The 12,862-nt window shown below is 38.2% G+C and overlaps 1 long non-coding RNA gene across 1 annotated transcript; it reads left to right on the top strand.

The window, feature by feature from the left end:
• The first annotated feature begins 228 nt into the window (after nt 1–228).
• LOC122540513 lies at nt 229–3,677 on the top strand. Its single transcript, XR_006309333.1, has 3 exons — nt 229–277; nt 1,529–1,931; nt 3,023–3,677. It is a non-coding gene; the product is annotated as an uncharacterized LOC122540513 (long non-coding RNA).
• Nucleotides 3,678–12,862: the final 9,185 nt, after the last annotated feature.

The following is a 12,862-nucleotide window of genomic DNA, read 5'->3' as shown; positions in this document are numbered from 1 at the left end:
ATTGACAATTATATTTTAACAAAGCACACCAACTAAGGTGAGTTACAAAATCTCACAAACATTATAAAAGTTGACTTATGGAACACTTGATGAGTATGTTTGAAAATGATGTAACATTTTTCAACTGATGCATGAGTTAACTCAGGCAATTTCACCAATCAGCAAATTGGTTTCAGACTTGATATATGCATCAACAAATGTCAGTAAACTCTTACTAGTTCTGTAGTGGGAAGACTTAATCATAACTTAAGGGGTGAATTTTCTGCCTTGGAAGGTGGTGAGTAAGAGAAATCGTTGAATGAGTTATTGCTGGAGATATATTCTTCCCCTTCTCTCCACTTTATCAATTACATCTGAGGCAAAAAGGTCCACTGGGGACTTCCTCAATCAACCATTAGTTAAAGCCTTTATGTGGTTAATTAATAGTCCCTTAAGGCCTCAATTCACCACCTTCCTGATTACATGCCTTCCTGGCAGGTGAAGAAGGTGACTAGATTTCTGTCTGGAAATCCGGAGAGACCTGCATAGTGGGTTAGGGTGAAACCCCCAGCTGTTCCAGTCTGGGCACAAAAGGAAGCATCGATGGCAGATATAGGTGTGACTTTGAAAGTCAGCCCCCTCACCCTGTGCCCTTATGTCTAACCCTCTGACCACTGTCTGCTTTCCCTTTCACTTTGAACCAATAACAAAAATGTAAACATTTACCTTCTCACTGTTGGATCCCTTGTGAGGTAGGCTAAAAGTCTTTAGGAATCAGAAGGTGCAAAGAAGTCACTACCTATCAATTCTTGCCTCTACACTTTGACAGAAAATAGGAAAGTTGCATCCTTAAGGTGTTTCGAAAACAAGCTCTGAAACACATCAAAATATCAAGGCATCAACTTTGTCTACCATCACATTTGGAATTATTTGAAGTTAGCATGTGAATGATTTGCGTGCATGAAGTTCCTTTGTTCAATATATTCAGGATGCATTTTCTTGTTCAGAAATGCCAGGAATTTCCAAGAGTTTTCCAAAGGAATTGAGGGAATGCTTTTAGCTGTTGGATGGGAAAAAAAAGGGGTCCTTAAAGTAGGAGAGTACTGCTATTTGCAACATCTGAGCAATAAGGTTATATCATTGTTACATCTGAATAAAATCTCATCAATACTGGGTACTGCTTTTCATATCCAGCCCCCAGCTAATGCACATGTAATCTTGATATAAGCAAGTTCCTATCAATCTCTTCAGTTGCTATTATCTAATTTATATCAGGATACTGGAGTTAGACTACTCCATGTCAATTAAACCATTTGGAATCTTTTCTTCCTTCATAGCAGTCTATTGTGTAACTTCAATACTTATCCCTCTAAAACTTTTAATTCTCCGTAAGTTTTAGATTTCAATCAATGCGTTACAATAATGAGTTGTAAAGGAAAATATTAGGTTGATGCTAATTTGATAAATAAATGAAGCTGTTATCTCATCTCATTTTGTCTTGGAATGGTAAGATTACACTGATCACTATTTAACAAGGGTAACATATCAGTTTTCAGCTACGTGCCTTCAGAGTTGTCTGCGAAAGCCCATTTCGAGAAGCAGATCATTTACAAAAAACCCTCTTGGAAAAGCTGGACCATCTGGAATTCATTATATAAATACTTCACAGTGACTGTCAGTACTTGCTAAACTGCAAGCAAAGACAACAATCCATGGAATGTAACTGGTAAAAGTAATATCTGTCTCAGGACAAGATTCCAAAATAACTGACTGAATATTTAATGTTTCTCGGCTTATTTCTGTGGCAATCAGATCAGATCCACTGATCCACTGGGTTGGACAAATTAAATGAATTAGTTCAGATTTCCTGATGGCTGATGTGATACTGACAATCCAGACCGAAAAGGTTGAAGTCTGTACCGGATGCATTCGAATAATTTGATACACAGAGGGTACGTACAATTTTTTTTTTAGATTAGATTAGATTACATTACAGTGTGGAAACAGGCCCTTCGGCCCTACAAGTCCACACCGACCCATACTCCTACATTTACCCCTTACCTAACACTACGGGCAATTTAGCATGGCCAATTCACCTGACCTGCACATCTTTGTCATTAGTGCCCACAAATAAAGGGGAAAGTACATCCAAAATTCCTTTTCTCTGCACTTTTGTTCAAATCAGCTGAGCAGAGGTATAATGACTCCCACCTTTTCCCACTTCTTGTTTGACTGTGCAGCTCTGGTTTTAAGGATATGCTTACTAATTCAGCGAATAGGACTATTGTTCTTTAACTGATCTAAATAAAATAATAAAAGCACTTCAAATTTCACATATACATGCACTCTCAGTTCACAAAGTGCAAGTATAGATTAAAGGTAATCTTAAACTAGACTCAAAGTTAAAGTGGCATGGTCCTCATGGGTTGATAATGAGGGTGGATCCAGATGGAATTCAGTAGTCCTTCTGGTTTTGACATCAAGGAGGTTTAAAGATGTAAGAGGATAATTTACATGTTCTTCAGGAAGCAGGAGTTGCAGGGTTGATTTCTTTCAAAATATCTCTGCCTGCAGCACATGGATGTCTGAATCAATCAGTTAAATGAAAGTGAGGTTCAAAATGCAACCCAAACACCTTAAAGGATGCAGATCTCAGATTATCACTTAGCAACCTCCTGAAAATCAAATATGAAAAAAATGCCTGAATCCAGTACATGGATTATAGAACTGGGCAGTGAAGGGATAATACTTGAGAATGTGGTGCAGCCCAATAAACAAGTCAGATTCCCAGTACCAAATCAGGTCTTGAACCCAGGGTTAGCGCAAAGTGAGTATATATGGAACGTGTGGATGTTGTCAATTTTTCTTACATTGATCTTACTGTTGACCTTATAATGGAATCATTACTGTCAATAAAATGGAGAAATATTGTTCCTATCCATTCTTCATGGTAAAGTGATGTCAGGATTATAAAGAAAATGATCAATACTCAACTATTATTTTTGGGATTTTAATACCTGACATTTTCATTGACTAAATACAGGTTTCAAAAGGACAAATACTGGCTGCTGCAATCACCTGACTGTGCTGAGCCAAGCTCTTGAAACTATCAACAAACAAGCATAATCTGAGCCAAAACTCGCAATGTTGTAAAGGGCTTTGAAACGTAGATCTGTATCTCCTGGTTGATTTAGACATTTCTGAATGTTACATATGAGATGAAAGGTTGTTTGCACAGCATTCGGCTTGGAAATGCAATGGTCGATAAGGAATTTACAAATGGACTTTTAAGAATAACGGCTTCTAAGCATAAGAGAAAAGAACAAGGGAAAATGGCTTTGTGAACACAAGCTTGTCTTGGCTTATCTCACTCAATCTCACAGAAAGCCGAAACTAGCCAATGGTTAGTAACAATTCACTCGGAATTATATGAACCAAACATAGCTTCACATTACAGAGTGAATAAGACAGCAGGTAAACAGTTGGTTTTAATTCTTTTCATTATTGAAACTCAAAGGCAATAAAAATCTGTAGACTGCAATTGTATTTATCTTTGTCTGTTCCATATACCCTTCACCTCCACCTTCTTTATTGGCACCCATTCATTTTTGATCTATTTAACTAAGTTAATTAGAGTTTGTTAGCTATATGCTAAAGAAAAATTAGGAGTAATTGTTGCCACTGACTGAAATGGGATTATAAAAGAGGGGAGCAGTAACCCTGTCTCAGCTGGCTGTAACAATATTTGCTGTCCAGTCTCTCAGATAATGAAAGGTGAGTTGGGTGACAAAGCAAATGGTTACAAACAACCCCAGAAGAAGTCAAACTTTCAAAACAGTAGGAGAGAGGAAAGGAGCAAAGAATACTTTTTCAAATATGTTCAAAATGTATATTTTTGTTTAATTTTGATGACATATTTCCACAAATGTACGATACTGGTGATCTGTTTGTTGCAGCGTGCATATGTGCTATTTAATTTTATTGCACATGCTAGCATAAGCCACTACAATGTCACTACCTATTATTGGGGCACTACAGCAAGTCATTTTTTCCATTGTTCAGAATACTCCCAAGCTGAAGAAAGATGAGAATGTTTGAATCTAGCTGGTAAATGAATTTTATAGCACTTCTTGAGGTCTAGGAAGAAGAAGTGTGCATTGTCAATTCATTCCTTAAGTACCAACTTTAATTTAAATTGCCCTGGTGCTGGTGTCACCAAAGACATGAGAATTAGGATAACATTCATTGACATAGGCAATGCAATTTGTGCCCTGATGTTGAGCCCTAATTTTCATCTTTATGTTGAAATGCAGACACCTTCCACATTATATCTCTATGAAGAGCAGCTGGGACGTTCAGTTCCTGAACACTTGGATTGTGCATCCTTTCACCTCCTGCAGAGGGAGGTACGTTTTTACTGAATTCCTTCCTGCTACTGTTCCCCCTGAATTAGGAGCATCAAACCTAACAGTATTTCCAACCATGTTCATTAATTTGGAGCACAAGCTTTGTAAAGTAGCTTGTGCTCTCCACTAACTTGTTCAACAAATATATTTGAATAAATATTTTACTCTATATTTTACTTTCTTCTGTCCCGCCTATTTTGAAATTTTGACTTTTTCTGGGGTTGTTTGTACACATTTGCTTTTTCACTCAACTCACATTTTGTTATGTGTGAGACTGAACAGCAAATGTTGTTAGAATCAGGTGTGAATAAGGTCACTGCTTCCCCCTTTTATTATAAACCTTCTAAAATAAGGCTTTAAGAAACCTAGAGATAGAACAGAGTCTCTAATCAATTATTATCACTTCAACAGAGCAGTAGAAACTACAGCAAAATTTGATACATTTGTAAATGTCTTCATTTTGTCATATTATTTAAACTGCGTTGTCTTATTCATTGTATCAAATCACACTACTGGATGCACTACATGTTAAATTATTTTAAAAGTAAGCCTTGCTATGTTCTTCATTGTAAATTAGTGATTATATTATCAATGAATACATCATTAATCTTTTGTTCTGTAATGCTTCAATGATCCTTTAATTCTGTAAAAATCTTAAGTCAGTACAGTATACAATCAGGACCTTGTAACCTTGTCAAATAATGTCCAGCATAACAAATGCTGTAACTAATTCTTTCAAGGTTGACCAAATAGTGTATATTTGATGACTGAACAAGGAAATATATTTCATATTGAGTTGTGAAAGTGGAGGTTCAAGGCCATAGCTCCCTGAAAGTGGCCACTCAAGTAGATAGGGTGGTGAAGAAGGCGTATCATAGAGAATCATAGAGTCCAACCAGCCCGTGCTGACCATATCCCAAACTAAACTAGTCCCACCTACCTGCTCCAGGCCCATATCCCTCCAAACCTTTCCTATTCATGTCTCTATCCAAATGTCTTTTAAACATTGTAATTGTACCTGCATTCACCACTTCCTCAGGAAGTTCATTCCATATGCAAACCACCCTCTGTGTAAAAAAAAATGCCTCTTATCTGTTTTGTAAATCTTTCTCCTCTTACCTTTAAAATGTACCCCCTAGTCTTGAAATTCTCCATCCTAGAGTCATAGAGTCATAGAGATGAACAGCATAGAAATAGACCCTTCGGTCCAACCCGTCCATGCCGACCAGATATCCCAACCCAATCTAGTCCCACCTGTCAACACCTGGCCCATATCCCTCCAAACCCTTCCTATTCATATACCTATCCAAATGCCTCTTAAATGTTGCAATTGTACCAGCCTCCACCACATCCTCTGGCAGCTCATTTCATACACGTACCACCTTCTGCATGAAAAAGTTGCCCCTTAGGTCTCTTTCATCTTTCCGATAGGAAGGAGACCAGAATTGCACGCAATATTCCAACAGTGGCCTAACCATGGTATGCTTAGCATTATTGTTTGGGAAATTGAGTACAAGAGTCAGGATGTTAATGTTACAGCTTTATAACACTTTGGATAGGCCACACTTAGAGTACTGCATTCAATTCTGGTTGCCATATGACAGGAAGGATGTGGAGGCTTTGGAGAAGGTGCACAAGAGGTTTACCAAGATGCTGCCTGGATTTGAGAGTATGAACTAGAGATCATTCTGCTATGACGCGTTTCATTAATACAAATTCGCTGTAACGTGATTGATGAATTGGGACACTGTTTCTAAAGTGAAAACTTTTAAAAAGTGTGTTGGTTGTAATGCGATTACATCTTTAAGCACTGTTTCAAAAGTGCGATCTTTCTATTATGCAGGATTGCTCAAGAATGCAACCATTGTATTATTGAAGAACTATCTGTATAAGAAGAGGTTGGAAAAACTCGGGTTGTTTTCTCTGGAGTGGCAGAGGCTGAGGAGAGACTTGATAGAAGTCATTAAAATTATGAGATGCATTGATAGGGTTGACGGTCAAAATCTTTTTCCCACACTTGAAATGTCTAAAACTAGGGGATATGCAGTTAAGGCAAGAGGGGGAAAGTTCAAAGGAGATTGTGGGGCTAGTTTTTTACACAGAGTGGTAGGAGTGTGAAATGCACTGCCAGAATGGTGGTGGAGGCAGATATGATAGGAGCATGTAAGAGACTTTCAGATAAGCACATGAATACGCAAGAAATGGAGGGATATGGACCAAGATTAGAGTAGTGCTGGAAAAGCACAGCCAGTCAGGCAGCATCCAAGGAGCAGGAAAATCAATGTTTCGGGCAAAATTTCTTCATCAGGATATGGACCAAGGGAAGACAGAAGGGATTAGTTCAATTTGGTGTCATGTTCAGCACAACATTGTGGGCAGAAGGGCCTATTTCTGTGCTATATTGGTATGTGTATGCTCTATGTTCAACGAAGAGTACCCCATTTCTACACAAGTTAGGAGAACATATAGATTTTAATTCTTCCAGTAAACACATCTTCAGGTTTTATCCTGTTATTTGGTTTGATATTATGTGCCCATGCATTCCTTTTTTAGTTTATATTTTGCTTTCTTTTTTCAACTTTACAAACAACTAAGTCCCTAGGGAGTCAAAGTACATGATCTCAGAATAATGAAAAAAGTAAAGAAGACTAGGAAGAAAATTCTCATACACTGACACAGTACAAGGGTCACTCAGTAGGTGCCAGCAGATTGACACCGAAGTCACCTGGTTCCAATGTTTTAAAAAAGGGTCACAATGTAGACTCAGGCAACAGTAAGCCCATTCATCTCACTTCCATTTCATGTATAATGAGTATATTTCTTCAACCCCCTTCAAACTTATTAAAGGAAATGGCAACATTTGCTTGGGAACATCACAACTTGCAAGTTCCCCTTCAAGTTACACATAATCCTGATGTGGAATTGGATCGCTGTTTCTTGAATGTCACTGGATCAAAATCTTGCACCTCCCTCCCTAACAGCATTGTAGGTGCAAGTGCACCACGTGGATTGCAATGGTTCATGAAGGTGGCTCACCACTATCATCTCGAGAGTAATTCGGGATGGCACTAAGTGTTGGCATAGTCAACAATGTCTACATCCTGCAAAAGACCTTTCTTTTTAAAATTAAAGATTATTTGCACAATGATAAATGAGGCTACATTAATTCAGAAGTAGAATGTCCTACCTGACCACCATCCACAGCTTCTCTGAATGTTCTAGTTAGTTTTGTAATATCTGTGCCTTTGTGGAAGGAGATTGCAGTTTATGCCATGAATAGGTGTAAATTGGGGAATGCCTGTCCATTCTGAGCCATTCCCGTGTTGGTAGCAACCATGCCTCATGGTGTACTGCTGCAGTTCATTGAGGCTAGCACACTGTTAGGTAAGCTCAGCACAATTTTCTGGTACAGAAAACTTTCAATACAGACCACTGAGTGTCCACTGGAGATAAAATGTCAAACATTTAATCATTATATCCACAAAAAGATTCTGGTTACCTTGTGTAATGGTTCTTGTGGAAGATCCATATGTTCTGCGTACCAGTGAAGCAAACTAAATATTGTGTCTTGGAACCAAAGAACCTTTGACACATCATTCCAGGAAAGTTTCTGCTTATTGTCTGGTTAACTTCACATGGATTATCATAGTCTATAATTAGACTGAAATGTTTGATGCTTAAAGTCACATATAAGAGGAAAATGGTTCACCTCATGGTGCCAGTAAAAGAAGCCCTCTATAAGTGTAAAATTTCTGCTTGTCATGTAATAGTTTAAGGGTTGGTTCAACCTAAGATTGTGGCCTGGGAAAAGGATGGAGTTGGTGACCAGGACTGGATGGATTATAATGGAACCTGGATTCTGGATTAGTGGTGCTGGAAGAGCACAGCAATTCAGGCAGCATCCGAGGACAGGCAAAATCGACGTTTCGGGCAAAAGCCCTTCATCAGGAATAAAGGCAGAGAGCCTGAAGCATGGAGAGATAAGCTAGAGGAGGGTGGGGGTGGGGAGAGAGTAGCATAGAGTACAATAGGTAGGTGGGGAAGGAGATGAAGGTGATAGGTCAGGGAAGAGAGGGTGGAGTGGATAGAACCTGGTCAGTGCAATTCCATACAATTAGATATCAATGATCAGATGAAAGGTGTTTGAACTGGACTGTGATTTATGTGGAAGGATAAGAACAAGCTCAATTTGGCATCCATATTAAATACTAGAGAAAGGTAAATTTTGATATTTCAGAGCAGACATTTTGATTGGCAAAGTTCACATATTTCTGTTTAAAAGATTTATACACATTCCTGTGTTTGCTATTTTTATATATTTTTATTCACTTTTTAAAATAATATCTAAGTAGAAATAACACATAGTGGAATGTAGTGTGAATGGAGTTTGTAAATAAACTTCAACCTGAAGGAATTTCTACCCTGTATTTTCCAACAAATCATGTATTTGAAAATTCCTTAACTCTGTATTCAGATATAAAGCAGCAAAAATTGTCAATAGTAATTTAATAATCCTGAGGGCTTCTTCGTTCATTATAGAGTAATAGAGATGTACAGCACAAAAACATTCTTCTAAACTCTAGAGAATACAGCCCCAGAATCTTTCATCATTCTTCATAGATCAGCACAGCCATCCCAGGAATCAATCTGCTGAACCTCTGCTGTCATGCCTCCCTGGCAAGTATATCCTTCTTTAGGTAAGGGCACCAAAAATGCACACAGAGCTTCCGATGTGTTCTCATCAAGGTTGGTTCAATTGAAGCAAGAAATCGTTACTGTTGTATTCAAATACCCTTGCAATAAAACCTTTCCAACTGCTTGCTGCACCTGTATGTTGGTTTTCAGTGATTTATCAATATGGACAATCAGGTTCCTTTTGGGCATCAATATTTTCCAATCTTTAGCAATTATAAAACACTCTAAACCTCTGTTCCTCCCACCAAACTGAATACCTTCATACTTAAACACATTGTAAAAACATTTGTACAACATCGAAAATTTGTGAATACTTTCCACATGACCAATTGCCCGAACTGCAAAACTCGAGGCTGTTGTATATTGCCAAAACTGATTTGCAAACTTAGATAAAAATAAAATATTGAAACCTTTGCAGTGAATAGAGCTTCATGTCATTAATATGTGGTTTTTATTTGTCTTTAAAATTAACAAGCATTTTTGTTCAAAAAGTACATTTTGGTTTAGCACCAAATCTCTATATTTTTCATAAATAAACAATTTTACAAGAAATATATTGCAGTTGAATTCTAATGGCATATTATCATAATTTACGGACTTTAAGTTGCCAATTTATGAACAAGGAGCACTGGTCATTCAGCCTGCTCTACATTTTAATAAGATCGTGCCTGATCTGAACATGACCTGAAATCTGTATTCCCCTCGATCCCACTTCTAACTTGTCACTCCTGACTTACCAAGAATCTATCCACTTTAGCCTTAAACCTATTTTAAAATGCTGCTTTCACTTTAGGAGTGGGCTTCAAAGACTCATAACCATCTGTGAGAAAAATAATTCACCTCATCTCTGATTTGAATGAGTGATGACCCCTTAGTTTTAAACAGTGACACCTAGATCTAGATTCTCCCAGAAGAAGATACATCCTCGCCATATCAACCCTGTTAAGGTCCCTCAGGATCATATATGTTTCAATTAAGTTGTCTCTTAGTCTTCTAAACTCTGGTGGATACAAGCCAAACCTGCCTCATAAGACAATCCACCCATTCTAGACATTTGTTCTATGAATTGCTTCGAATGCATTTAAATTGTTCTGTAAATAAGGTGTCCAAAACTGTACACAATAATCAGTCAGTCAAGTCACTATAGTCACAAGGCTGCTCACTCATTAGAGAGAGACAACCAGTGATGATTTAACTTGAGGGCCACCATACATCAGGCAAGAGGAGGGGTTGAGAAGGAGAGTCCTTCATGGTAACCTTAGCTGGTACAGGGATTGAACCCAAGCTGTTGGCATCGCACTGCTTCATGTACCATCTAGCTAACTGAGTTAAATCAAGCCCCAACACAAGTAATACAGATATGGTTTCATCCGTCCCCTGTATAATTGAAGCATAATTTTCCTATTTCTGTACTAAATACCCCTCACAATAAATAATAACAATTTATGAGCTTTCATGATCTCTTGCTGCAGCTGTATAGTAACCTTTTGTGATTCATACTCTTGGTTACTCAGGGCCCTTGCATCTCAGAGTTTCCAATCTCTCACCAACAGGAGATTGATTTCCTTAATATTGAGTAGTGGACAATTTTTTAGACATCCACTTATCTATATTTATCCTGTGTAAATAATCTGGAATATCAAGTACCAGTTAAGAATATAAAATATAAATTTCAGAACCATTACAGTTGCAAACTGTACACTTCAACAAAAAAAGAGAAAGATTAGTGGATTTTCTTTGAAGTTCTGAAAATAAATTTAATTGACTACAAAACTTCAATTTTTAAGAAAATCAAGAACTGGATTTGGTAATTATACAGATACAGTGATGACAATAAAAGGGGTGGTTCACTTTGCCAAGTTTTGTGCACTTTTCCATTTAACTGGGCTCTCTAAGTCTGGCTAACAACATTTTTGGCGATTGTGAGATGGAGACAGTTGACAGGAGGCCAGCAATGCAATTTTATTTCCTTCTTAAGCAATCTCCCAGAATTGCAGAAGGCTTCATTCCAATTCAATTCAATGAGTTCTGAGATGGCTGGTAAGTTTCATGCATGATCTGCAGATTCTGCCACACATTGGGCAGCTGATGCTTGAAGAGTTCAATGAGTTGCTTAGAGATCAGTATGCTACCTTGAATACCCCAACTACACATTCCTAACAATACCTTTCTCTCTGTGTTTGGTGCCTTCCCGGGTGAGCTTTCTCCATTTTGGTCAGTCACAAACTAGGGCCTCTTTTGAGTCAGTGGACATATTTGACCTCTTCAGGGATGTTTTGAAGACATCATTGAAGTGTTTTCACAGTCCTTCTAGGAAACCTCTGGCACTACCAAATTTCAAGTGCTTCAGAAGGTTGTGTCTGGTACACAGACTGCATGTTTTTAGTGATCATTGACTTGAGAAGTGGACCTTCAAAAGATACAACAAAGCCAGTAGCCTCCTTTGAAGGACAAATTCACCCTCATGCCGTTACTGAGTTCAGAGCTGTTTAATTGAAAATAGAAGGGGAGAATGACAATTTCAGGCTGCTAGCACTGGAGAACAAATGAGGAAGAAGGTTTGTAGTATTAGAAAGACGTCAACATACGGGTATTCACTTTTTCATACATTGTTTGATAATATTTTATGAATTGCATGAGTCAAAACATTATCAAGGACTCCAAAATCTCCATGTGAGGTAATTTGAAAAGTGTTAAAATAGCATTTATAAAACAAATGTTTAATGCAGAGAAATTCAAGGCTGTAATTTTATTGGACACATAAACACTTCTCACTGCAACAGATAATCAGCAATACTCTGAAACTAAAATGTACCATGCATCACTCATGCAATGAATGAATTGCCCACTGGGATGAGTGTGCCATGGTAAATTTGCTATTCTGGCTTTCTTGCTTATGTCTTTTCAGAAGGCAGTTACATATAATCACTGAGTGGATGTCCTTAGATAGAAATTTCCCAAATATGGGAAACATTCCCATCTGTGCTGAGGTCAGCCTAAGTACCCAATTGATAAAAATCTGTCACTACAGGAATTGACTGCTTCAGAGATCAGTTTCAGGCAGCCTTTACAGCAAACATCACGCTCATTTGTGGTAACTGCAGCCTGCTCTCAAACAAATTGCTGGCCATTCTACAGGAATGTGGGCCATAGGATTAGGTTGTTTCTTTTCAGGATGTATGGTAACCAAATGATTATCAAGCAACCAAGATATAATCAATGGCATCCAAGCACCTCATATTAGTTCTATGACCTAGATTGAGAGAAAATGCTTTCATCCAGCTGGTAACTCTGTCATACAATAAACATTCCTGCTGATTTCTCCTCTCCACTGGAAAAGTGTGACTCTCCGTAGGTGTAAGAGGTGAATTTTTCATCTTGCCTCATGGCACAAGGCATAAATTCCCTTTTAGGAATTGCCCAATTTTAATTCTTGTTGAATTGAGTGAAACTAAAATTGGGGAGAAAGTGAGGTCTGCAGATGCTGGAGATCAGAGATGGAAATGTGTTGCTGGAAAAGCGCAGCAGGTCAGGCAGCATCTAGGGAACAGGAGAATCGACGTTTCGGGCATTAGCCCTTCTTCAGGAACTAAAATTGGGCCATTTTTATAATTGAAGAGAAAATGAGGTCTGCAGATGCTGGAGATCAGAGATGGAAATGTGTTGCTGGAGAAGCGCAGCAGGTCAGGCAGCATCTAGGGAACAGGAGAATCGACGTTTCGGGCATTAGCCCTTCTTCAGGAGAAGGGCTGAAGAAGGTTCGGGCATTAGCCCTCCTTCAG

This window comes from Chiloscyllium plagiosum, chromosome 35, assembly GCF_004010195.1.
Source record: "Chiloscyllium plagiosum isolate BGI_BamShark_2017 chromosome 35, ASM401019v2, whole genome shotgun sequence".
In the NCBI taxonomy this organism is placed as follows: domain Eukaryota; kingdom Metazoa; phylum Chordata; class Chondrichthyes; order Orectolobiformes; family Hemiscylliidae; genus Chiloscyllium; species Chiloscyllium plagiosum.
The sequence above is the reverse complement of the archived record's forward strand: the minus strand, read 5'-3'. Positions and strand labels throughout refer to the sequence as shown.